The sequence below is a fragment of the Ambystoma mexicanum genome, chromosome 14 (assembly GCF_040938575.1).
Source record: "Ambystoma mexicanum isolate Mex_15411 chromosome 14, UKY_AmexF1_1, whole genome shotgun sequence".
In the NCBI taxonomy this organism is placed as follows: Eukaryota; Metazoa; Chordata; class Amphibia; order Caudata; family Ambystomatidae; genus Ambystoma; species Ambystoma mexicanum.
Genome location: NC_090940.1, coordinates 230,326,510 through 230,353,296, shown reverse-complemented (window position 1 = coordinate 230,353,296; position 26,787 = coordinate 230,326,510).

The window sequence follows — 26,787 nt, the reverse complement described above, 5'->3', positions numbered from 1 at the left end:
AAGACGCCCTTGATATGATAGGTGAGACTGGGGGATCATCACTGAAATGTTTTGTACATGTTAAGTCATGTCTGCAAATATTAGGCTATGTTGATCTATGTGACTGTCTAGTAGATATTGTACCAGCTGATAAGCACAGAGTTAAGGCAAATTACTGGGAGAAGGTTGATCTAGAGACCCAGAATACTGGCCACATTTCCTGTGCCTCGAGAATATAATGGGAAAACAAGATCAATAGGGGTTATGAAATATATTTAGAAATTAGGAGACCTGGGCTATTAAGGTCACTATATATAACATTCCGGTTTGGAACCTTACCAGTGGCAGCATTGTATAATGCTTCGAATCCCAACAAATCAAATAAATGCCCATATTGCCCGGACACGGTTGAATCTATAGAGCACTTTCTTTTGGGCTGTCACTGGTATATGTAATATAGAAGGGGTTACTTGAAACCCAGATTCCGGGAATTTCATGTCAAGACAATTAGAGAAGTCTTGCAGCTTTGCGGTAGGACAGATAAAAGCCCAAATGTCTTTTCTGTTGCAAAATGTATTTTTAGAACATGGTTATAAAGGTCTGCATAACTAACTGTTTCTTAATCAGAACATCACTCTTGTATTGTACATGTATGTATTGTATTTATAGATAATCGACCCTGCCGATTTTTAGCTTTCTCTGTGTCATGCTTTTTAACCTCTATGTTTAGTTGTTTATGGTCACTTAAGAATGTATTTATGAAATCTTTTTTTGATTTATATCCATTATATTTGTATTGTGTTGCTAACTTTTAAGGCGTACTGCTAAATAAAGTTTATTTGACTGACAGAGGGCCGCGCACAAAAGGTAGCACTTCGGAATGAGACCTTTAGTGCTGCAAGACAGATTGCTTCCTTTTGTGTGCGGCCTTCGGACATAGACCCCGACTGCCATGACGTTCCCTCGCTGCTTCCTAGCTATGTATGTGCTGTCGAAACACTGAACTCTTGTGCATTTCGTTTTATTTGGTTGGTTGGTCAATCAAACATTTCTACAAGGAGTGCCGTCCAGAGAGAAAAAAACAGGCAAGAGAGGCAGTCTCTCTTCAGGGCACCTTTATAGGTTTTCAGTGATTATCCTGGCGGAGGCAAACGAGAAGTGCTGGAGTAATACACTGGGACATAAAAAGTGACACTTGGTGATAGAGAAATCTACATAGAAATAGTGTACATTCAGGCCAGGGACCAATAATTGCATGAATACAAACCTATAAACAATGATCAGGCACATAGAGGGCTGTGGAGGATGTCTCTTTGCTGGCTAGCAAGTCAAGCTTGAGCCTTGTCCTACATCATTCAGCTGATGGAATTACTTTGAAGTCAAGGGGAGATCATTTCGGTGGTGGGGTGGTAGAACCGAGAAAGGGAGAGCAATCGGGAGGTGGCACATTTGATGTAGGTGTCAGAGAGGTTGTTGAATGTTGTGGAGTGTAGAGCTTGAGTAGGACATTATGGAGTGATGCATTCAGCTGGTTAATGGGTATCCTGGCCATGAATAGATTAAAAAACAGTGAGCAGGAATTTGAGGAGGGAGCGATTTTGCATTCAGAGCCATTTGACTTGGTGACGGTACATATACTTATAAACATACATACATGCTATGTTTGCTCCAGTTATTTACCCCGATTGTTTGGATATACAGCGACGCTCAGAAAGAACTTAAACATAGGAAATACTGGGCTTGCTTAAAGCGGATGAAGTCAGGAAGAAAATACCTATTCAGCAATATTGTTTAAAGCTGTTGCTTGCTGTTGGTCTAGGACACACATAACTGCTTGCCTATTGGGAAAAGGATTTGTTTTAAGAGCGGACAATACGCCTCTCTCCGCATTGCTCACCACAACGTCCCTTAGTAAAGAAACATGAGAATTGCAAGGTCAGCTTTTCAGTTATTAGAATTCACTTAAGCAGAGTTCTGGCTGGAGCAAGGATTGCAATTTGATACTGTTTATCCAGCCTTCTTTGTGGGGGAAGAAAAAAGGCATTACACAGAGACTCCAGGTGATACATTCCTAGTGGATCATGTTTCCAAGGTTACTGAAAAGAATTGGGAAAGATCAAGAATGGATGTATGCCTGTACATCTGACAAAACAAACATGGAACTTTGAGTGCTCAAAGAAACAAACATTGAAAAGCCTAATAGTTTGGGCTTTTGAATGAAGCAATAGGCACCGAGCAGGGGGGGCAATACCACTTCAGGTAATGCCCCGGAACCCATAGTATTTTTAATAAAGGCCCCGGGGCATTATCTGAAGTGGTAATGCCCCCACCTGCGAGGGGCCTATTGCTATTAGTACCCAGGCCCGTAAGACCGGGGTCGTAAGAGCATTTTTTCTGTTTAGAAATGCTCTGGCGTTTCGGAACATTCATAAAAAAGTCACAAAAATGGCCGCCAGGGAAGGGGAAATTAAGTCCGTTTTCCCTTTCCAAGGTGGCCAGTGAAAATCAAAGTGAAAAAGTAAACAAACAAAATGGCCGCCATGGAGAGGGAGAAGGGACTACATGTAGTCCCTTCTCGCTTTCCTCTTCGGCCATTCAATAAATAGGAAAAATGGAAACAAAAAAATGGCCGCTATGGAAAGGAGAGAAGGGACTACGTGTAGTCCCTTCTTTCTTTCTATAACGGCCTGTCGCGGTTCGGCAGCGGACGTGCTGGGGACAGAATTGTTCCCAGTGTGTTCGCTCCCGAAATGGGCAGAAAAGAAGGTAAGTGGGTTTGGGAGGGCAGGAAGGGAATTCTTTGGATTTGGGGAGGTTGGGGGAAACACCTCCATCCCCAGCGGTGGAAAATGGCATCCTCCAGCTGTATGGTGGCTCGGAGCGGGGGTTACCCCGTTCTGAGCCTCCTCATTGGCTGAATGGCTGCCACCCCCGTCGGAGAACATTGTGGGGAGAGGGATTCCCGGTCGGGTAACGCCCCGGCGAGGGCCACTGAGCTTGCTTGTAACAAGCTCATTGTCCCTCGCTGGGTACTAGTAGTGAGAAGCATCTTTGTGTTATGGACATCCAAGACAGGAATGGGAGCACAGGAGACAGACAACATGGATTGAGTTTTCAGATAAGGGATGAGACATGATATAATGGGTGCTTGAGAGAAATTGCAGGGGTGCAGTGACAATTATAACGGGGGGAGTGGTAGAGGGACAACTAGAGAATAATTACATATAATTTAAAGTGATTAACCACTTTAAATCACTTCTAGAAATTCTGCTGGACAGGCTTTATTCCACTATTGTTTTCCACAATCAAAGCCTTTTCAGAAGGCGACTATCTATAAGCAATCTAGTCAAGCCAACACACAGGTAATTCCATAAAAGCAAAATGTAAAAGTACAGCACAAATGCAGTTCCATAGAAGCAAACATGACACATCGAAAATAAGGCCACATTAAAAAGCATATAAAAAAGCGGTTAAAATACAAAATAAAATCACTTGTTTAAGTTACCCTTCATCTCTGACTGAATAATATATTGGTTTGTCAACAATGCTTTTGTCGCTTCTCAACATACTGTCACTTATAAGCAAATTTGTTCCAAAAAGAAGTGGGGCAGCACATGCTGACATTAGGGATGGGTGATACATCAACGGCTATATCAACGGCTGAAGCGGATTTGTGCCTATTTCAAATCCAAGAAAATCCGGTCTACTCCGTGCCCCAATACACCCAGGTAGGTGTTTTGAACAAATGAGTGTCTGGAATGTGGTGAGCAGTCTGATTGGCTGGATTTCCAGGCATTTCAACCAATCACACGGTGCTTAACATTTTAGCCTTCTGATTGGCTGAAAGCTTTCAAGTAACTGCCGCACCCACTGCTTTTCTGATTGAGTGTGTTCGACCAAATCAGAGAAGGGACAGGGACTTCCACATAGATTTCCATACAGAAAAGTTGAATGGCTGTTGGTGTATTGTCAGGCCATTTTGCCTTCAACTTCCGTGATTCCATAGACGGCATTTCCACCCATCCTTAACTGCACAAGCAACCACACACATGATCTAGTTTTTGTAGGCCTAATCAGTGAGGTTAAACACGACTTCGTAGTTACAAAAAGAAAGGGGCACCCATTGGGATATACCCCATCCAACATAGTGAGACTCGCTCAAACCATCAAAATAGTACGGGTGGAAATCTTTCAAATAGTCATTACCACTGTAAATTCCTCTAGGCAGGTCCTATTCCATCATTATTTTTGCTAATCTCTACCATTATAGAAATAGAGCAACCATATGCAAATCGTCTTGGTCATTTCCTGAGAAGCAACAAACAAGGGTGAAGAAGCAAATGTTCCATCATTATCATGCAGATGAGACCTCGTAGGAACTGAAGCCCTCATTGCCAGGTGAGAACTTACAGAACCCCTGCAACTGCAAAGGGTCATGCACTGATATTACAACCCAAAGTGAAATCACATACCCAGCTACAGCCATTAAAGTCCCAGGCACTGTCATCTGAAGCTATATACTGCAGGCATCTGCCTCGGTTTTGACACATATAGCTGTTTAGTTACATCATGGGCCCATACCTGTGTTCATATGGCCATCTGGTTAATCCCTATACTCATGTGAGAGCTCAGGCACAGTTCTAGTATGCACAGACCCAGGTATGCCAATGAGCAGGTACCTCGAGCCCACCTATGGCTTTGTATGTCCCTCTATCAATTTTATGGGCCCAGGTGTAGCCTCATGTAGGCATGTATTGTCTCTTACTGTAGGTTTTTTACTGCCGTTATCTACAAAGTTGGAGCCTCAAGCCAAGCTATGGCTCCGTATGGACATGTGCTGTTATTATATACCTAGTTGGGGGCTACAGATAACATAGGCTGAGGTTCAACATTAAACTATCTACCGCCATTATATTTTCAGATAATGCGTCAACTGGTTCAGAAATGTTAATCAACAAATCTCAGACATATGCAAATGAATATGCATGCATGCACATGCAGACACTCCAAAACAGAGAGAAATGGAGATGTAATTGGTAACCACTTGCAGAAGCATGGCTAAACTGGGGGAATCTTTGGGATCTCAGAGGACAAGGAGGGGGCGCAAATGGGACTGCCCCGAAAAGGGCAAGCTCGGAGTTTTCTGCCCGAGCAAGCAGCGATCTTCCACAAGACTGATTGCCTCCTCTCGTCTGTTGGCAGCCAGATCCCTAGTCAGGAGTTGGAGCAAAGACCTGGCGGAAGCAGTGCTACCTCGAGGTCACCTAAATCTAAATACAGTGCTGACTCTAGTGCAGGGTTGTCCAACACCAGGCCTCGCAGGACGGAATCCTGATGGGTTTTCAGGATATCGCTCATTAATATTGCTGAGACAAAATGTTCATATATTTAGAATCAGGGGTGTATGAGAACCAAAAAAGGCCCTGGAAGTAATTTTCAAAGTGGCCCCATAGAACACATTTTCAACAAGCCCAACCATTTTCCTATAAGAAACTTTCGAAATCAAATAGATTTCCGCACAAAAGAGGCCCAAGGTTCCGAGGCCTACTAGGAAATCTCCAGAGTTCCACATAGGCCAGTCCACCTCTGTTTAGAATCATTTCATGCACATTTTCCTGATGAATATTAATGAGGGATATCCCGTCAGTATTCCGGCCCTCGAGGCCTGGTCTTGACAACCCTGCTCTACTGTGTCTGACATTTGCAACTGTGATCATCAGGTAACATCAGGATCTGTGCTGCAGGCGTACTGAACCACTGAACTGTCTTGCAGGAATTCAAATCTGTCTTTGCCTTTCACACAAAGATCTCTTCAGTGGCATGTCCGCCCCTAGAATACCACATCAGGGTGAGAAACAGTGACCTGGATTACACGCAGACCTCTGGTGAGTGTGCTAACAAGTTGTATGGTATGCTCTTTTCAAACAAGAAGAAGAGTCGCATTACGAGCTAAGCAGTATTACTGTGACCAGCAGGCGGTAACAAAAAAAGACCACCTTATTTAGTGTCCATTGTGAAGTTGCATAGGATTTCATTGACGATTGGTGGTATTCTTGCATGCTTTCGACCACAATCCGTGACTGCTACAATTACCACCTGTTTTTGTATGTAATACCTCCACTCACAAGCAGGTGTTTTTTCTGATTTCAGGTTACAAAACCCATAAACCAGGCGGAGCAGTAAAACTGGCAGACTTTGAAAATATCACCTGTTTTGTCATTTCTGTCAAATTAGTAAGACAGCCCAGGGGGTATTTCGTGTTTGGCTTGTGGGTGGAGTTTTGTATTCTTACATTTCCAGAAAGTGCTTTATGGAGTAGACAGAGTCAAGAGGCCACTAAAATGTCAGAAGATTTGCTAAGTAAGGCTAACTCATGTGGCATTAATCGTGTGTAGGGCCTTTACACAGCAATCCTTTAAGGCAGTGAGCAAGTGTTATTCATTAAGCCAGTAGTCAATGATACTGTTTTTGTTGATCTTGATATTTCAGCTCACACAGGGTTCGTACTTGAAGGATCCACATCTCTGCAATGTGTGCCCTGGAAAGATGAGCAATTAAGTAAGAAAGCAAAGGGCGGCTCTTCAACAGCCTAGGCAAACGCTCTGAAACAGCCTAGGCAAACACTTGGCAACAGCCTAGGCAAACACTCGGCAACAGCCTAGGCAAACACTCTTCAACAGTTAAGCAAACGCTCTTCAACAGCCTAAGCAAACGCTCTTCAACAGCCTAGGCATACGCTCTTCAACAGCCTAGGCAAAAGCTCTTCAACAGCCTAAGCAAACGCTCTTCAACAGCCTAGGCAAAAGCTCTTCAACAGTCTAAGCAAACACTCTTCAACAGCCTAGGCAAACGCTCTGCAACAGCCTAGGCAAAAGCTCTTCAACAGCCTAAGCAAACGCTCTTCAACAGCCTAGGCATACGCTCTTCAACAGCCTAGGCAAAAGCTCTTCAACAGCCTAAGCAAACGCTCTTCAACAGCCTAGGCATACGCTCTTCAACAGCCTAGGCAAAAGCTCTTCAACAGCCTAAGCAAACGCTCTTCAACAGCCTAGGCAAAAGCTCTTCAACAGTCTAAGCAAACACTCTTCAACAGCCTAGGCAAACGCTCTGCAACAGCCTAGGCAAACGCTCTGCAACAGCCTAGGCAAACGCTCTTCAAAAGCCTAGACAGACGCTCTTCAACAGCCTAGACAAACGGTCTTCAACAGCCTCAGCAAACACTCTTCAACAGTTAAGCAAAGCTCTTCCAACAGCCCCAGCAAACGCTCTTCAACAGCCTCAGCAAAAGATCTTCAACAGCATATCCCATATACACCCTGCACTCCTGAATGGCAATCATGTTAATGACTATTCAGCATTCCCAAAAAGGGCATCTGGCAAATAGGTGGATTAGACACCTAGAAAATGTTGCATCCATAACATGTGTTTTGTTGCATTGGAAATCGGTAGGTCCTGGGGTCACTATTCATTAGAAGCCCTCCCAGAACCAAAAGCTCTCGACTGCAGCAAGGTGAACAGATGCACGTTTTGCTTAACAAAAAGGGTCACATGAAATCTTTACATTCTATATTTCAATACTCGGCCAAGCACTGTATGACCCCTTCGCCATTCCAATCTTGCACAACCACACACCTCATCCCCCTCTCTGTGAGACCCTAGAAGCTCCCACAGACCCCAGGGACATAGAATCAGGAAGGGCATCTTTGCAGGCAGGGTCCTGCAGTGAACTACGTGTTGTCTTACCTGTGGTGCTGAGACTTTGGTAGGTGCAATCCACAGGACTGGCATCGAGCCACACAAGCCCGCATGCCAATTCAATTCCAGATCTGCGTGTACGGTCCAGTTTTGTTCTTTTCATTCTGAACGTCAAGAACTAGAATTATCATGGGAAATCCAGTACTACAAGTCCCAGAATGCAGAGAATAAAACAGGACTGGCCAGGGACCTCCAGAAAGGAATGGGGCATGTTTGTATGCGAGTAGCTCCCTCTTTCTCTTCTGGAACTCTGGGTGAAGGGATGCAGGCTCCCTTCTCTCTAGTGTCTCTAGAGTCTTCAGCCATGGAGCCACATAACAGAGCACCTGCAGTGACACTTCCAGCATTTCCCAAGGCAATGGCAGGCGAAGAGGGGTACGTTTACTGCAGCAGCACAGCTTCCCAGAGCCCAGCGCATGCAGGTATTGTAGGGCGAGTGGGAAGGCCCCAAAGGGCAGCTGTCCCTCCACTCTCAGAATCCAACCAGGAGCCAATAATATACGTGCACACAGAAATTTGGACACAGAATTGATTAGTCTCTTAGGCAAAAACACACACACCTTGGCTGGGTTTAAAACCAGTTATTATTAAAACATTAGAGGGCAAAATAATATGGGGAGAATAAGCCTCCCCTTTAGAAGAGTGCACCTTCGTCCGTCTGCCGCCAAGATGGCGACTTCCTAAAAGTAACGTCCCAGTAGTAATCACATTTATGTGGCATAACACTGTTCCTTCTGGGGTGCAGTCTTGCTCCTTCATGCGTCCAGCATCCTTTCCCCCCAGGCCTCACTCAGATTCAGTTTGTTCCATATAAGTAGGTTCAAGATACTCAATGGGCCCACTAGGTGATTCAATGAGAGGCTTCTGATCTATCTCGATTCTGTCTGGCTCAGCACCGACCACATCTAGGTGTCTTAGTGACAGTTCTCAGACACTGTTCAATAGAGTTGCTTGATCCCTCAGTTCCAGAAGCTCATTGGGCCTAACCTGGTAGGTAGCCAAATAGGAGCCTATCAACATCAGAGAATTTGTCTTCACCAGGTGTCTCAACAGGTACCAACTTCGCCCTCACTGGGCACTATAATTGAACACACATGTTGATCGCTAGCTCCATCTAAAGCAATTGTATTCAAACATTTTCATTCTGAGCCCCCCATTGGGTAAAAACATTGTTTCTAGGCCTATGCACCTAGAGGTTGGCCCACCTAAGGATACCAAAGGATATCCGGGAGGGCGGGAGGGGCAGGCTCATTAAAATGCAAGGAGATTTGTCAACTGCTTATATTTTGTATGAAAATCCGTCACCTTAAGCTTTCTTAAAAAAAGACCACTCCCCCAGTTTTGAAGACCACTGATCTAAGGTTTGGACAAGAGCTAATAGGAAACGGTCTCAATGCGCAAAACCGCCAAACAGAACTTTGAGGGGTGCAATGACTGAATGCATTGAGCCGGTGCAAAGCAATGATGACGTTGTGCTGGGTCCATGTCATGCATCAGGCCTGGTGCAGGGAGGTCCTGGCACTGGCTGTCTGGTGCCCTCTACCCCAACAGTGCCTCTGCAGCCTAGAGGGCCTTATCAAGGGGGGCACTGCAGGGAGTGTCTTGGAAGCCTCAAGGCCCAGCTATCCCCCCAGAAGTAGTGCCCAGCCACAACTAATAGCACATGCCTCATGACCGACATATGTCTATCCTGGGCCCAAAGGGTCTGGTCTTGTAGTCCCTTGTATGTGTTCAATCACTGGCAGTTTCGCTCAAAGACACAATCTTCAGTAACAACAAAGTGCTAATATTTGTAATTATGCCGTGCCAATGAAAATGCTCTCCCAATCAGTGTGGGCCTGCTGGAAGTGTGGGGTGATGCAGTTCCTAACGTGTTCCTCCATCATCATGCTCAGGAGCAACAAGTTTGTCTTGGAAGCAAGACAAGGCAGAGCAGCAGAGATTCCAACCCGGTCACGCTTTTAGAGACTGGTGTCTGGGATTAAGCACGCTACACAAGATTAATACATTAGTTAATGCCAGGGACCTCACTTGGGGATAGCCAGGGGTCGCACCTGCTACCCGTGGGGTCTCCCTTGCTGCCTCTGTGCTCTCCCTTGCTACCTCTAAAAATAATGTTTTTAAAATATATATGTTTTTCTTTTACATTGAAGCACCTGGGCTGTGGCCATGTGGCTCTTTGTTTCTTGGGTGGCTGGCATTTTTGCTGAGGTCTCTTAAAAAAACAGGGGGTTCCAAAAGGGTAACACTTTGAGCAGTTATCCTAATAAGAAAGAATAGGAATAACAAATAATTTGTCTTTCTGGAATTCTATACAGTAATTGCTACTATTAGAGGGGTGAACAGTCGTGTTCTATCACTTCCCATGATGTCACTTCAGGGTGGCGTCAAATGACATCACTTCCTTTGATGTCATCAGATGCCAATGGTCATGTGATGTCACTTCCGTTACCCCTGGCATTTTGGTGATATCAATACACCAGTCGCCTTTCTGACCAGTTCCTCCTCCAACATGTGAGCTTTCAACCAACCATTAATCAGAAAGTATTTGTCTATGCTTTCCAGTCAAATCGGTTACCACTGCCTGCAGGAGTCGTATTCTTTTTTAATTTTACGAAAAAAAATAAAAAATGTGAACTTGAAGATGGAAAAAATATCCCGTACTAGCAAATGGTTTTCATAATCTGGTTCAAAGTGACCAAGAGGAAACCATGAGCTCTTGTGGTGTCCTTGGGCCTGCTCAGGATAAACACGTGGTCCATTTAATGTGGCTTGCCATTGCTAACCCGTGTTGCTTTGAAGGCATGTGTTTACCATGCATTCATAAAAGGTTGCAGGGAGCAACAGTGTTGAATGTCAGGGGTTGTGAACATTACACAGGCATGTGTGACAGGCTGTTTATGACAGTCAGAATTCGAATTGTCTAGGTCCTATTCTGGGAAATGAAAATAATTTCCATTTGGCTGAAAATGAAAACAGGAAGGCACGCGTAAAATCATGCACGTGGCAGGGATAGCAACGTGGAATACATCATGCAATGAGCAGTCATCAAAGGTGGGCTCGAGGCCAATGCGCAAGGATTATGGACAGTGAGGATTTCCCACTCCCCGAAATTCTTCCCATCCAACAAAGCCAGCCGAAATTCAAACTCGACGAAACTTTATTAAGTGAACAAACGTAGCTGCCGACCAACTGTAACTGTAATCAATGATTATTTTTTCCTACTTCCTTTACTTTATAAACTTCATTGTGTCGACCCTTGTAATGCTCTCCTTGCGGTCAATAAAAAAGGTACACTTGGTCACAACATAACAAAGCAGCTGGGTCGGTTTTCTCACTAGCTCCTGTTGAGGGGGACTGCCTCTTTAAGACAATACGCTCGAGGGAACGTCTCGAGCGGATGTGACAGAGGGGAAAAGGGAGGAGGGAGGAGGAGAAGGCACTTCCTGTTGTAGAGTGAGATAAAGAACACGCATTTGAAATAAGCTGGTGTACGTCCATGGTTATATGCAGCCCAAGGGGCTAACTTTTGGTGACGGGGAGTATCCCGTGCACCAGTGGCCTCCTTTGTCCACGACAGAAACTCTTCTGCTGTGCATCTGACATCCACACCAGGGATCCCACTGGTCTGCCAAGCCGGTTTACAGTGCTCCGCTCCTCATCCTCGTGCTAGCGATCCTGCTGCATATCCAGGTCAGTCCGTCCCACAAGCACCAGCAATCCTGCTGTCCACCTGACGCCCGCCAGCGATGCCGTTGAGCAGCAGAACCGACGTAGAGCGCCGTTCTCGGAACGTCCGTGTTAGAGATACCGCTACACGTCCAGGCCGCTCAGTCTGGAGAGCCCGCCCCTCCTCCCACCTTTTAATAGACCACTCCGTTCCCCGCACAGAACACTGGAGGATTGCTCCAGCTCCAAACACGGCAACAAGCACTGCAGGTGCCAGCCCAGGGCCAAGGGTCCCCCGTGAGGGTATCGGATTACACAGGCCACTCTCAGAACAATGCTGCATGTGGAGATTTGCACGTGCTGCCCCAGAGCAACGCTACAAGCTGCCTACTGCAAAGGCCATCACAGGCAACTCACAGGTGGGTGAAGGGGCCTACCCCCATTAAAGTGCCTTAGTCCACCACCATAATAGAGGTGGCTCAGAACATTAGCTACTTCTCATCCATAAGCTGCCCGCACCACATGTGGAAGGTGACAACCGCCCCACGACACTCCACTTTTCCCAAGAAGAGAAGCACAACCCATTTTAAGGGAGCCCTGACCACCAAGAAGCGCCCACCGCCCATGCCAACAAGAGTTCCCCCCCTGATCAAGCTGGTCAGGCCTGCCGCCTCCGACGCCGCCATCAAGGTCCACGGCCACAGCATAGCGCATGCCTCTGCCAATCTCCATGACCCTGCAAGCTGACAAGGGCCCCCGGTGGGTTGAATGGCTCGAAGACTTCAACAACTTTATAGCAGCTGCAGGCGAAGAGTCATCCCCACGCCTACGCAGCATGTTCATCAACACGGCTGGTACCGAAATGAAAACATTTATCAAAACCATCCCGCCAGCAGAACACACGGATTTCGCAGCTTTGATAACAGCCCTCAACAAAAGACTGGTCATAGAACCCAACCGGGACTATGAAAGATATATGTTCAACTATTGCACCCAATGCATTGACGAAACCGTGGATGAATTCATAACTAGGCTTCAAATTAAAGAGGCGCATTGCCAATTCCACGCATTTTCTCTAGAGGAAGCCATTCGCCTAAGAGTAATAGAAGGGTGTCTCTCACCCACACTGAAAAAACAGCTTCTCAAAAAGCCCCTCACCATTGAAGAGGTTAGCGAAATGGCCAGAATCCTCGAAAGGTTTGACAAACAAGCAACACAGATGACCAGCATGACAACACTTAAGCGGGAGAGAGGAGATGTGATAGCAGCAGTCCACACGATTAACGCCAGAGGGGGTGAATGGACCAATGGACCAAACTGCGCATCTACCCCACGAATGCAAAGGCAGTGTGACAGGTGCGGATGGCCTTCCCCCACGCCGGATCATGCCCTGCACTCACTCAAAAGTGTGGGAATCGCAGCAGGGAAGGATACTTCCAAGCTGTCTGCCGAGAGGGTAGACCTTTTCCCATGCCACAAACACCCTTGTCACCACAATACAGATCGTTTCCACGGCCATCTCAAAACCAATTATACCAGGTAAGCCCATACCAACAAGGGCCAAGGAGATGTTTGAGAGTGGTGGAAGAACTCTATCCAGAAGATGAACCCCAGGATTACGAGCCACAAGACGTGATCCCACGGATTCATGATGAATATGACGGTTCACTGCCACCACAACCAAGTTACCAAACCATGTCACAAGTCAACCAAGACTATGAGGGTGAACAATACGACTTATACGCAGAGGACGGATTCGTGAACCTCATCACGGATGAGGGCGAGTCGCGAGAAGCACCAAAGATACCAGTTGACATCTGTGACAAACAATTCTGCTTCCTTATTGACTCAGGTGCCACAGTGAACATTGTGGGAGAAAATGAATTTCAACAAATCCAAAAGAAACCCCCACACACGCAGACCTCCTCCAGAATATTCCAATGGGGTGCCGACACCCCTCTGCACAGTGTCAGGTCATTCAAGAGACAACTCATCCATGGTGAGCACTCGACTACGACCATAATCCATGTAATAAGGAGCCCAACTAAAGAGCGATGCCAGCTGAGCTACAAGATGGCCTCTTGCTTAGGCCTCATCAACATCCATCTACAGGAAGGTGACACCATCCACTCAACAGCGCCCAGAGGCGAACCCAAGGACACGTCTACAACATGGATAAGGCACCACCCATGAGTCCAAACATCACAAAAGATGTAATCCTGAAGGAATTCCCACGTCTATGCCAAGGCTTGGGCAAGATGAAGGGTCCCCCAGTAAAGCTACACATTAACCCGACAGTCCGCCCGGTCCCACAGCACCCGCATAGGGTTGGATTCCACCTCCAAGCGGCAGTGTCAAACGAACTCAATCAGCTTCTGCAGGATGACATAATTGAACCGGCTACGGGACCGACTCCATGGGTCTCTCCACTTGTGATTGTCCCAAAAGAAGGAGGTCACCTACGACTGTGTGCCGACATGAGGGTGGCCAACACAGCCATCCAAATGGAACATCACCCAGGACCCATGATCGAGGACATGATTGGCCAGCTTAACAAAGCCGTCCTCTTTTCAAAACTAGACCTGAACCAAGGAAACCATCAGATGGTACTCCATCCCGAATCACGTGTGATCACCATGTTTGCATCCCATGATGGACTGTTTCGCTAAAAACGATTGAACTTCGGAATCTCGTTGGCGGCTGAAATTTTCCATGGACCCATCAGGCAGATCGTCAGACCCGTAAAGGGGACTTTGAACTACAGCGATGACATCCTCGTATTTGGGAAAACTCAAAACTCAAGAACATGGCGAAACACTGCACGCCGCCTGTGTAGCAGTGCAGGCCACAGGCCTGACCTTAAACCTGGAGAAGTGTTGGTTCAGCAAGTCCAAGCTCAAATTCTTCGGACGCATTTTCTCGGCTGACAGGATGACCCCTGACCCAGACAAAGTCGCCACCATCTTTAACCTCCAGAAACCCAATCAGGCTGCCGATGAAAGATCATTCCTAGGGATGGCAGGATACTGCACCCGATATGTGCCTCATTTTGCCACCATCACTGAGCCTCTGAGAGGCCAGCTACAAAAAGAAGCTCCATTCACCTGGACGGATGACTGCCAAAGTGCATTCGACACGATCAAACAAGCTCTTGCTGAAACCTGGAAGCTTGTATACTTCAATCCCGACTGGCACACTGAAATTGTCGTAGATGCCAGCCCTGTCAGCCTAGGAGCCATTCTAGCACAAACCAGCTGCCCTGATACCAACCCAAGACACATAGTGGCACATGCCAGCAGAGCACTGGCTCCCCCAGAATCAGCGTACTCCCAGGCAGAGAAAGAATGCTTGACAGCTGTTTGGGAGTGTGAACATTTTCACAACTTTGTAATTGGAAAAAAAATCATACTTATCACGGACCATCAGGCCCTGTTGTCCCTCTTTGGGAACCGAAGAACGAAAATGCCCCCAAGGATCGAACGATGGGGCATTCGCCTACAGGAATACGATTTCGAGATCATCCATCGACCGGGGGGCGAGAACAACCCCACTGACTACCTGTCAAGGCACCTGAATGGCAAACCAGTCCCCAGAACCAGTGACACTGTATATGTCAGTTAAATACTAGCCAACGCGCTGCCCCCTGCCATCTCCATTGAAGCCATTGCTGCTGTGTCAGCTGCAGACCCCTCCATGGCTTTAGCCATAAGTTTGACAGAGAACAATGGGTGGAAGGACTTTCGCCAGGCAGTTCAAGGACACCCTGGGGCCTGCAGAGATGAGCTTGAAAGGCTCACCAAAATACACACTGAACTAGCTGTCCAGGACAAAGTGATCTTACTAAGGGGATGTCGACTGGTGTTATTCCAGCAACACTGAGGTCTGCAATCATCAAGAATGCCCATGAGGGCCACAGGGGTCCTGACAACACCAAACAACAACTCAGGTGCCATGTCTGGTTCCCCTTCATGGATGATATGGTCGACCGGTGGGTGAAGAACTGTGTAACTTGTCAATGCAACACAGAAGCAGAACCCCCAGTGCCGCTCAGAGTGACCAAAATCCCAGATCACCCATGGGAACGAGTCGCAGTAGATTTCAATGGGCCACTCGAGATGGGTGAGTACTTCTTACTCGTCATTGACGAACACTCCAGATTCCCCATCATAAAGAAGGTGAAATCCACGGAATTTGCCCATGTAGCTGCCACATTCAACAAAGTCATCAGTGAATGGGGGATCCCGAACACAATAAAGTCGGACAATGGTCCGCCCTTCAGTGGACACGAGTTAGGAATATTTGCAAGACACATGGGGTTTACCCACCAAAAGATCACACCTCGCTGGCCCAAGCCAACGGGATGGCAGAAAGGTTCATGGCCTCAATCCAAAAGACAATGCAAAGAGCACGAATTGAGGGTTCAGACACGCACCAGGCGTTATGTCCAATGTTGAGAGACTATCGCAACACACCCCATGAAGCCACCAACAAAACCATGACTGAAATCATGATGAAATGCCAAGTTAGGACCAGAATCATCAACAACCCAACAACCCTGCCCGAACCAGACCGAGAGGTCATCCAAGGGGACGCTGAATGAAAGTAGAAAGCCAGAGCTGAAACAGACGGCAGAAGGAGAGCTCAGGCAAAGGAGTTCCAAGGTGGAGACGAGGTTTGGGTCCAGCAAAACATCACCAGAAAGACAGACTCACAGTTCGCACCCGAGCCCCTACAAGTAATTGCTGTCAACTGAACAATGGTAACAGCGGCAAATGACTCAAAGTAGGGTAACCAGGAATAGTTCTTTGTTCAAGCATGTCATGAGAGGAGAGGAGGAAAGACCTCCGCCAGTTGACCCGGACCCTGAACACTATGACGTGCATGACTAGGAGTGGGTCTCTTGCGAACCGCAGGTTCTACGTCAGTTGCTTCCTACTGAAAATACTGACAGTGGCTCAAGTCAAGAGTCATGCGGGCGACCCCAAAGGTTTATCAAGAGACCTCTGAGGTTAGTGGAAGAATGTTAAGCCATGGTTAGCACAGTTCAAGTTAAAACCCTGGCAAGGACATTTGTCCAGGGTTGTTGTTGAGGGGGACTGCCTCTTTAAGACAATACACTTGAGGGAACGTCTCCAGCGGATGTAACAGAGGGGAAAAGGGAGGAGGGAGGAGGAGAAGGCACTTCCTGTTGTAGAGTGAAATAAAGAACACGCATTTGAAATAAGCTTGTGTAGGTCCATGATGGGTCTAACAACTCCCAAAAATACGTAAGAAAGTAGATGAGCAGCAAAATAGGTTTGGAGAGGAGGAAGTCAGGACCGATGCAGGGACAAGGTAGGAGTGGGAAAGGGCTCAGGGGTTGGAAGATGTGGGAATTGAAGGAGCAGGAGAGGATATCCGGGAGGCTGTGAAAGGGTTGAAAAAGTGAAATGTTTGATGGCCGACACTGGAAAAAAAGAATAGGAAAAGTGGCAGGGTGATTGCAAAACTAAAACCAGATAAATAAGTGTATGGCGCCAGGGGCAGAAGTGAAGCCCAGGGTAGTGCATCCCTCAAAAAATAATTAAATAAAAACATAACAAAATAGATTGGATATAAAATTACACGAACCAGACGACATTTCATCAGTAAATAATGTCGGCCACCTATTTTCGGCCAGCAAACATACAGAATGTTAATTATGCATTGTGGCTTCTAAACCTCCCATCGTGCATCACGGAAAGCAGCTAGCGCTTTAAAGCCAAAAACAATGCGTGCCCGCTAGGCAGTACAGTATTGCTTGAGTGCCTACCATGACAATTAATCATCATCCTTAAAAACGCCAAAATATTGTACAATGTACTATACTTCACCCGCTTCAGAGAATTAGCTGTTCATTTAGGCAAGGCAGTGGCGTGAATGCCGCTGAATGGGTGTGTATGACCTGCACAGCGTGCTTTGTTGTTGAAGAATTTGTGCTGGCACAGAATTGTGTTCTTATTTTTTAAGACATCAGTGATGAAGCAATCAGTCCAAGGAATAACACAGCACATGAAAACTGCACTATTCTGCAATCCCAAGAGCGTTGGCCGTGCTGTGGGGGGATGCCGAAAGCTAGACATATTAAACAGATCCCCTTTATGCGCACAGCATTTTATATTTATTTATTCTTGCATCAGCTGCCAACACTATGTGAAGCCTGATCGACTTCTCATGTCAGACTTAATCAAGTCTCAACGTGATAAATGTCCGGGCTCTCATGCCTGACCTTGCTAACGCAACGCTTCCACCCAACCCAGCGCCGTCGGTGGTCCACGCTTTCACATCTCATTGGCAAGATTGTGATTAAAAAGAGGAGGGTTCTGTGAAAAATACGCAGAGTTGGGTAAAGCGGCCCCAAAGGAGGGGTTCCTCCAGTAGGGCATGGAAGGAGGGCTGCACCTGCCCTTGCCCTGGGTGTGTGTCACTGCTCCCTATCACTTCACTTCTTTAAGTTATGACTTTTGTAGGGGGTCTTCAGAACTATGGGGATAATTTAGAGGTAAACCAATATGGGAGATCCGTGCACATTTTACGTTTCCTTAAGTAGGAGCAAGGCTCTGGGCAGCAGGATTGGCATGTGTACTGGATTGATTCAGGAATGCAAAAAAAATGAACCGTAGTGGAGGGAAATGGAAAAGGGCCTTGATTTCGGATGAGGGTCTGTGAAGTGTTCGATACGGTCTGCAGTGATAGACGTGTATCAAAAAAAGGGGTGTTGCTAGGTCTGGAAAAGATCTGGCGCTATGCTAATGTCAGGACTGCCGGGACTCGGGGCTAGCTAGCCTTTTGGTTGTAGCCCCTGAGATTCTATCCTGGACTACAACCAAAACACCCTGGGCTATAGCCCTGCAACGCCTCTCACTCCAGCGGTGGACAAAGTAAGAAGGAAGGGAGCACCGTGTAACACATTTTTCAAGGGTGCAGTCATGCTGGTTTCACAGCCAGTTGAGTTGAAACAGATTTCGCTTTACCTGTAACTAATATCGGATGGCTAATGATATGATGTGATATGGCATTTATAATGCGCCTATACACAAGAGTTTCAAGGCGCGACGAGGCAAAGGGGGGGGGCAGATGGAAGACCGGGACAACAATCTTACTAGGCCAGGTGACATTGAGAGCACACAAGAGCAGGGTAAGGGGTAATGGCAAAAAGTGTGGGGGGGGTGGGGCAGTGTAGTACATGGGATCGACAGTAAAAAATAAATAGAATAAATTAAAGCAACAAGTAAAATGTGTGGCCAGCTGGTGGCAAGTACAAGGGTAAGTGCAGACATCAGGAGTCAAGTGCTGAAAGGGGACTGTAGGGATACAGAAAACAGTCCCTAAGTGCGGGGGTTGCCAGGGAGGCAGTGCAGGTGTGCAGCTGGCTGGGGACGGGACCTATGCCTGAGATCAGAGGGTTGGCCAGGTGACCAGTGCAGTTTCAGTTTCAGCCAGGAGTTCAGCAGGGGAGATGAGGAGAGAAAGCAGAAGCAAAGAGGAAGGTTTTGAGGTGCTTCGGTAACCGGAGATGGTTCTCCTCAAGTTTCAGGGAGGCAGAGAGGCTGTTCCAAAGGGAGGCCCCAGCCGAAGAAAGAGATCTACCGCCAACTCGTTGCCTGGTGAAGCGACTGACCCTGAGTGAGTTTGAGGCGGATGAGCAAAGAACTCGAGAATGAAGATATTTAGGAAGAGAGAGTTTAAGGTATTGAGGCCCCAGTCTCCAGGAGGCCTTGTGGACAATGCAGAGGGTTTTGACCTTAATCCTCATAGCTACTGGGAGCCAATGCAGAGATTTCAGGCCTGGAAAGATACAATCCCTGGGCTTGAGGCCAAGGACAAGTCTCGCAGTCCTGTTCTGGATGAGTTGCAGAGGGTGGAGAGTAGAAGCAGGCAGATTTAGCAAGAGGCTGTTGCAGTAGTCCAGCCTAGAGAGAACCAGAGCTCTGGAGACAGTACGCTTCTGGGGGAAGGAGAGGAAAGGAAGAATACTTCTGAGGAGGTGCAGCTGGTAATGTGACTTCTTATAGATGTCAGAGATGTGAAGAGAGAAGGAGAGTGTGAAGTCAAAGATGACCCTGAGGTTTTTAGCCTCACAGGTGGGAGGAGGAAGAGAGCCAAGAGAGGCCGGCCAGAGAGTTACAGGAAAGGAGGGAGCAGGTGTGCCGATGAGGAGAATCTCAGTCTTACTGGCATTAAGACAGAGATCATTGGCGGCGCACCACTCCTTGATAGCAGACAGTCAGAGACGATAGAAGGATAATTGGCAGAAGGGAGCCTGAAAATGAGTTGAGTGTCATCCGCATAGGCCTGAAAGTTGGGCAGACAGCAGCAATGTGGTAGACAAGGAGTGCCAGGTATTGGTTGAACAGCCAGGGAGAGAGGTTAGACCCCTGGCGAACACCACAGGTAGCGATAGAGATAGAGGAGAGGAAGGAATCAAGTTGGACCTGGGAGAGTCGATCGGAGAGGAAAGAGGTCAACCAAGCCGGTCCTGATCGGTGATGCCCAGGTTATCATTGAGACGGTTGAGCAGCATGGCATGGCTGACCGTGTCAAAGGCAGAAGAGAGATCAAGTAAGATGAGGATAAAGGGGGTGTTGGAATCAAGGTTGTAAAGCAGGTCTTCACAGATGTTCAGGAGAGCAATTTCCATGCTTCTGGCAGCTCTGAAGCCAGACTGATGGTCATGGAGACAATCAACAGATTCAGTGTGGAGATTAAGCTGGGAGATGGCCAGCTTTTCCAGGAGTTTGCACAGGAAAGGAGTGATGGAGATTGGACGATAGTTAGCTGGGCAGGATGGGTCAGCAGAGGGTTTCTTAAGAAGAGGGTGCACAAGGGAGTGCTTCAGGGGGGAAGGGAAGACCCCAGTGGCGAAGCAGTGGTTGCAGAAGTCAGCCTGAGCAGGGCCAGGGTGTCAGTGTGGTAACTGATGGTTTTGGAGGAACAGGGGTGAACCTGTTTGGACGAGACTTTCATAGATCAGACTTGGCTAGAAAGATCAAGTAAGATGAGGACACAGGGGGTGTTGGAATCAAGGTTGGAAAGCAGGTCTTCATAGTTGTTTAGGAGAGCAGTTTCCGTTCTTCTGGCAGCTCTGAAGCCAGACTGATGGTCATGGAGACAACCAACATATTCAGTGTGGAGATTAAGCTGGGAGATGGCCAGCTTTTGCAGGAGTTTGCCCAGCAAAGGAGTGATGGAGATTGGATGATAGTTAGCCAGGCAGGATGGGTCAGCAGAGAGTTTCTTAAGAAGAGGGTGCACAAGGGAATGCTTCAGGGGGGAAGGGAAGACCCCAGTGGCGAAGGAGTGGTTGCAGAAGTCAGCCAGAGCAGGGGCTAGGGTGTCAATGTGGGCCTTGATGGTTTTGGAGGAACAGGGGTGAACCTGTTTTGACAAGACTTTCATAGATCAGACTTGTCTAGAAACCTCGTCTGGGGAGAACAGGGAAAAGGCAGAGAAGGAGGGAGGAGAGGTGGCTGAAAAAAGGCCAGAGGAAGAGTAGTGGCTGTAGCGGGCAGGGGTAGAGGAAGAGAGAGAGAGGACAGGATGTCCTGAGTTTTAGAGATGAAATGAGAATCCAGGGCCGTGCAGAGGGCCTCGGAGGCCTCAGGAGAGGTAGAGACTGCGGCAGAATTGGCCAGCTCCTTGCAGATTTTAAACAGTTCAGCCAAGTTGTTAGATGCCCCAGAGATGCAGACTTGGATGCAGGCTCTCTTCTTGGTGTGGACAAAGAGCCGGTATTGCCTTTGGAGCAGGCGGCAGGCCAGTTTGTCAGAGGATGTACCAGAAGCACACCATTTGCTCTCAGCCCCCCACACATGATATGATATGATATGATATGGCATTTGTAACACGCCTATACACAAGTGTTTGAAGGCGCGACGAGGCAGGGAGGGGGGGACAAAGGGATACAGACAACGATCCTACTAGGCCAGGTGTCATTCAGATCGCGCAAGTGCAAGGTTAAGGGGACGGGAAAAGTGCAAGGGGGAAAGGGAGGGGGGAAAGTGCAGTACACGGTTAGTAACGAACAAGATAAATAATAAGGGCCAGCTGGTGGCAAGTGCAAGATAAGTGCAGACAAGTGCTGGGCAGAGGGGCTGTTGCGATCCAGAGACAGTCCCGCAGTGCAGGGGTTGCCGGGAAGGCAGTGCAGGGGAGAGTGGCTGGGCCAAGGACCGAGATTGGTGAGTGGGCCAGTTGCTGATTTAGTACAATTTCAGTGATTTAGCAGGGGAGAGAGGGAGAGAAAGCAGAAGCAAAGAGGAGGGTTTTGAGGCACTTCCGGAACCGGAGATGGTTCTCCTAAAGTTTTAGGGAGGCATGAAGGCTGTTCCAGAGGGAGGCCCCTGCAGCAGAGAGAGATCTCCCACCAACTTGTTGCTTAGAGAAGCGGCTGACCCTGAGGGAGTTGGAGGCGGATGAGCGACGTGCGCGAGAAGGAAGATATTTAGGAAGGGAGAGTTGAAGGTATTTTGGCCCCAGGCCCCAGAAGGCCTTGTGGACAATGCAGAGGGTTTTGAACTTAATCCTCACAGCCACAAGGAGCCAGTGTAGCGATTTCAGTCCTGGAGAGATGCGGTCCTGGGGCTTGAGGCCAAGGACAAGTCTCGCAGTCCTGTTCTGGATGAGTTGCAGAGGGCAGAGAGTAGGGGCAGGCAGATTTAGGTAGAGGCTGTTACAGTAGTCCAGCTTCGAGAGAACCAGGGCTCTGGAGACAGTGAGCTTCTGGGGGAAGGAGAGGAAAGGAAGGATACCTCTGAGGAGGTGCAGCAGGTAGTGTGACTTCTTAGAAACGTCAGAAATGTGAGGCGAGAAGGAGAGAGTGGAGTCGAAGATGACCCCGAGGTTTTTAGCCTTGCAGGTAGGAGCAGGAAGAGGGCCAAGAGAGGCCGGCCAGAGAGCTGCAGGGAAGGAGGGAGTGGGTGTGCAGATGAGTAGAATCTCGGTCTTACTGGCATTAAGGCAGAGGTCGTTGGCGGCACACCATTCCTGGATAGCAGAAAGACAGTCAGAGATGAGGGAAGGAGAAGAGGAGGCCGAGGGTAGCCTGAAAATGAGCTGGGTATCATCAGCATAGCACTGAAAGTAGGGGCAGAGAGTAGCGATGCGGTGGGCGAGAAGTGCCAGGTACTGGTTGAACAGCCAGGGAGAGAGGTTAGAACCCTGGGGGACACCACAGGTAGAGAAAAAGATGTCAGACAGGAAAGACCCCAGTTGGACCTGGGAGGGGCGATTTGAGAGGAAAGAGGTCAGCCAAGCCAGAGCCTGACCAGTGATACCCAGGTTATCACGGAGACAGTTGAGCAGGATGGTATGGTTGACAGTATCAAAGGCAGAAGAGAGATCAAGCAAGATGAGAACACAAGGAATGTTAGAGTCAAGGTTCGAGAGCAGGTCCTCACGGATGTTCAGGAGAGCAGTTTTCGTGCTTCTGGCAGCTCTGAAGCCAGACTGGTGGTCATGAAGGCTACCAACAGATTCAGCATGGAGATTAAGCTGGGAGATGGCAAGTTTCTCCAGGAGCTTGCCCAGGAAAGGAGTGATAGAGATAGGGCGATAGTTAGCTGGGCAGGACGAGTCGGAGGAGGGTTTCTTAAGAAGGGGGTGCACAAGGGAGTGCTTGAGAGGGGATGGGAAGACTCCAGAGGCGAAGGAGTGATTGCAGAAGTCAGCAAGGGCAGAAGCCAAGGAGTCGATGTGGTCCTTAATAGTTTTGGAGGAGCAGGGGTGGACCTGTGTCATACATCAGACTTGTCTTGAAACCTCATCAACAGAAAAAAGGGGAAAGGCAGAGAAGGAGAGAGGAGGGGTGGCTGCAGAAGGGCCAGAGGACAGGCAGGGAATAGAGGGGGGGAGGTGATGGGAGGAGAGTAAGGACAAGATGTCCTGAGTTTTCGAAATGAAGTGAGAGGCCAGTGCCATACAGAGCGCCTGGGAGGGGACAGGAGAGGTAGAGACTGCAGCAGGGTTGGCCAGCTCCTTGCAGATTTTAAAGAGTTCAGCCGAATTGTTAGATGCTGCAGTGATGCGGGCTTGGATAAGGGCTCTCTTTTTGGTGAGAACGGAGAGCCGGTAATGCCTTTGGAGCAGGCGACAGGCCAGTTTGTCAGCAGATGAACATGAAGCACGCCATTTCCTCTCTGCCACCCTGCACTTGCGTTTGAGGGTGACGAGATCCGAGTCAAACCAGGAGTTACATTTGGCTTTGGGCTTCAGGCGGATTCTCATGACAGGGGCAAGGATATCAAGAGTATCAGATATAGCAGAGTAAAGAGTGGAGAGGGCTGTGTCAGGGTGGGTGTCAACCGAAAGGGGAAGAGGGGGCGAGAAGGTGGCAGCGAAAGCCTCAACTGACACACGCTTCATGGGTCAGATGACCGAGAAGGAGGATGGCAGTGATGAGGGTGGCTTTGCCTGTGGGGTAGGGAGGGTGAAGTGGGAGGAGAGGAGAAAGTGATCACTCCAGGAGAGAGGAGTGGAGAGAGGGACAGAGAGGGGAAGGTCAGAAGAGATCAGGGCATCAAGAGTGTGCCCAGCAGAATGGGTCGGCCCCGACGGGAGAATATAGAGTGAGAGAGAGTCGCAGAGGTCGCGAAAGAGTCCAGAGGGGGGACAGGAGGCATCCAGGTGGATGTTGTAGTCTCCAAGGAAGAGGAGTTGAGTGGTTGAGGACAGGAGTGAGGAGGAGAGGTCTGCCCACTCGGAGAGGAAGGAGGAAATTTGACCAGGTGGCCGATAGATAGTAGCCACGGTAAGGGAATGGCTAGGAGAGAGAGAGAGTCGGCAGACAAGACATTCAAAAGAGGAGTAGGTCTGCGTGGGAATAGCAGTGGCAGGAATCCACTCAGGGAAGATAAGGGCCACACCCCCCCCCAGCACGGTTGGGCCTGGGCATGGAGAGGATCTTGTAGCCGTCAGGTAGGAGTGTGTCAAAGCTGGGGACAGAGCTGGCCGTGAACCATGTCTCAGTGAGACCGAGTACGTCAAGGTCCAGTTCCTCAAGAAGGTGGAAGATATCAGAGGAATGTTTGACGGCAGAGCGAGAGTTAAGAGTGGCAATGTGGAGAAGGTTGCCATCTTTGAAGGTCTTCCGGGGAGGGGTACAGATCAGAGGTACGCCCTGCGGAGGGGAAGAAGGGAGGGAGGGTAGAGGCAGGGTAGAGGCAGGGTAGCCGAGGACAGAGGGGGGGGGGGACAGCAGGAGAGGAAAGGAAGTTGATGAGGCGCGGGAAGCATCTATCAAAGAGGTGAAGGTTGGCCTGAGGGCCTTGGACCAAGACGGTCCCATTTGCGTAGACATTAATGATGGCCTTAGAGGAGTGGAAGGAGGCCAGGAGGACATTCCAACGGGTGCCACCATTAATGGGAGAAGAGGAGATAGGAGAGAGCACAGAGACCATATGAAGGGTCCATAGGTCAGGTGAAGGCACGAAAAAGAGGATGTCAGTGAGAGTTTCCTTAGAGGAGGCACTGGTGTAGGTGTCAGCGATAGGGAGGCCTGGGTTGGAGACCAGGATGTCCTTTTTAAACTTTTTCCTACCAGATTTAGTGAGAAGAGCAGGATAGTCAATGGAGAAGCAGTTAGAAAAGATAGGTGAGATAGAGAGCACCATGGGATAGGAGGGGGGGGGGCAGGACAAGCACAAGCGGACAGGAAGTGAGCAGCAAGCCCTAGTTTACCACAAATTCAGAACAGAACACTGTGAACACAGTAATGCAATATCAGGTACCCAGTGGAGAGGCCACCTAAGTTTGAAAATCCTGCGAGGGGAGAAAAACCCTAGTCTACCACAAATTCAGAACACCGTGAACACAGTAATGCAATATCAGGTACCCAGTGGAGAGGCCACCTAAGTTTGAAAATCCTGCAAGGGGAGAAAAACCCTAGTCTACCACAAATTCAGAACACAGTGAACACAGTAATGCAATATCAGGTACCCAGTGGAGAGGCCACCTAAGTTTGAAAATCCTGCGAGGGGAGAAAAACCCTAGTTTACCACAGTTTGCAAGGCATAGTGAAGTCAGGGTGACAGGTCTAAGTGCGGTGGGCCGAGGGAGCAGGTAGAGCCAACAGGTGGATCGGCGCCAAGCGTCCCCTGCGGACACCTACAGACACACAAGGAGCCGCAACCGTCGGAGCCGCCCTTTGCCTAAGGGGCCCTTAGCCGTGGGGGCTGCCGGGCAGTGGGGCTGCCCAGGAGGGGGGTGGTTATAGGCAGAGGGGGGAAGGGGAGGGGGAGTGCAGGCCAAGCAAAGCCTGGGCAAAGGTGGGTGGGCAGGGAGGCGGGAAGGGAGAGGAGGACCAGGAAGTGAGAGGGGGGAGCAGGCAGCACCAAACACCTGCACAGAGCGTGAAAAAAGCACAAATTTACAATATATTTTTCAAGGAAAGAACTCACGGAGGCCAGCAGGGCCAGACAGAGCTTTGCTTGGCCTGCACTTCCCTCAGGACCTCCGCCGTCTGCTCACCCGCGCTCCGCTGAACAAATAAACATGCGTTTAAGGATGGCGAGGTCTGAGTCGTACCAGGAGTTGCACTTAGCTTTGGGCTTCAAGCAGATCCTCATGGCAGGGGCAAGAACATCCAGAGTATCAGAGATAGCGAAGTGGAGCATGGAGAGGGCTGTGTCAGGGTGTGAGTCAGCCAAATGGGGAGGAGGGGTGAGAAAGTGGTAGCAAAAGACTCAACTGACACACGCTTCATGGGTCAGAGAACCAAGATGGTGGGTGTCAGTGCTGGAGTTGGCTTGGCCTGAGGGGTGGAGAGAGTGAGTTGGGAGGAAAGGAGAAAGTGATCACTCCAGGAGAGAGCAGTGGTGAGAGGGATAGAAAGTGAAAGGTCTGTAGAGATCAGAGCATCCAGAGTGTGCCCTGCAGAGTGAGTCGGGCCAGAGTGTAGGATAGAGAGTGAGAGAGAGTCACAGAGATCGCAAAAGAGTCCAGAGGAGGGACAGGAAGCATCCAGGTGGATGTTAAAGTCTCCAAGAAGCAGGAGTTGAGTGCTCGAGACCAGGAGGGAAGAGAAGAGGTCCAGCCACTCAGAGAGGAAGAAGGAGATCTGACCAGGTGGCCGATAGATGGTAGCCACAGTAAGGGAATGGCTAGGAGAGAGAGGGACCCTGCAGACGAGGTATTCGAAAGAAGAGTAGGCCTGTGTAGGAATGACGGGGGCAGTAATCCACTCGGGGAACATTAGGGCTTTAACCCCCCCAGAACGGTTGGACCTGGGTGCGGAGAGGATCTTTTGCCATCAGGGAGGAGAGTGTCAACGCTAATGACAGAGCTGGTCGTGAACCATATGTCAGTGAGACCGAGGACATCAAGGTCAAGTTCTTCAAGGATGCGGAAAATGTCAGAGGACTGTTTGAG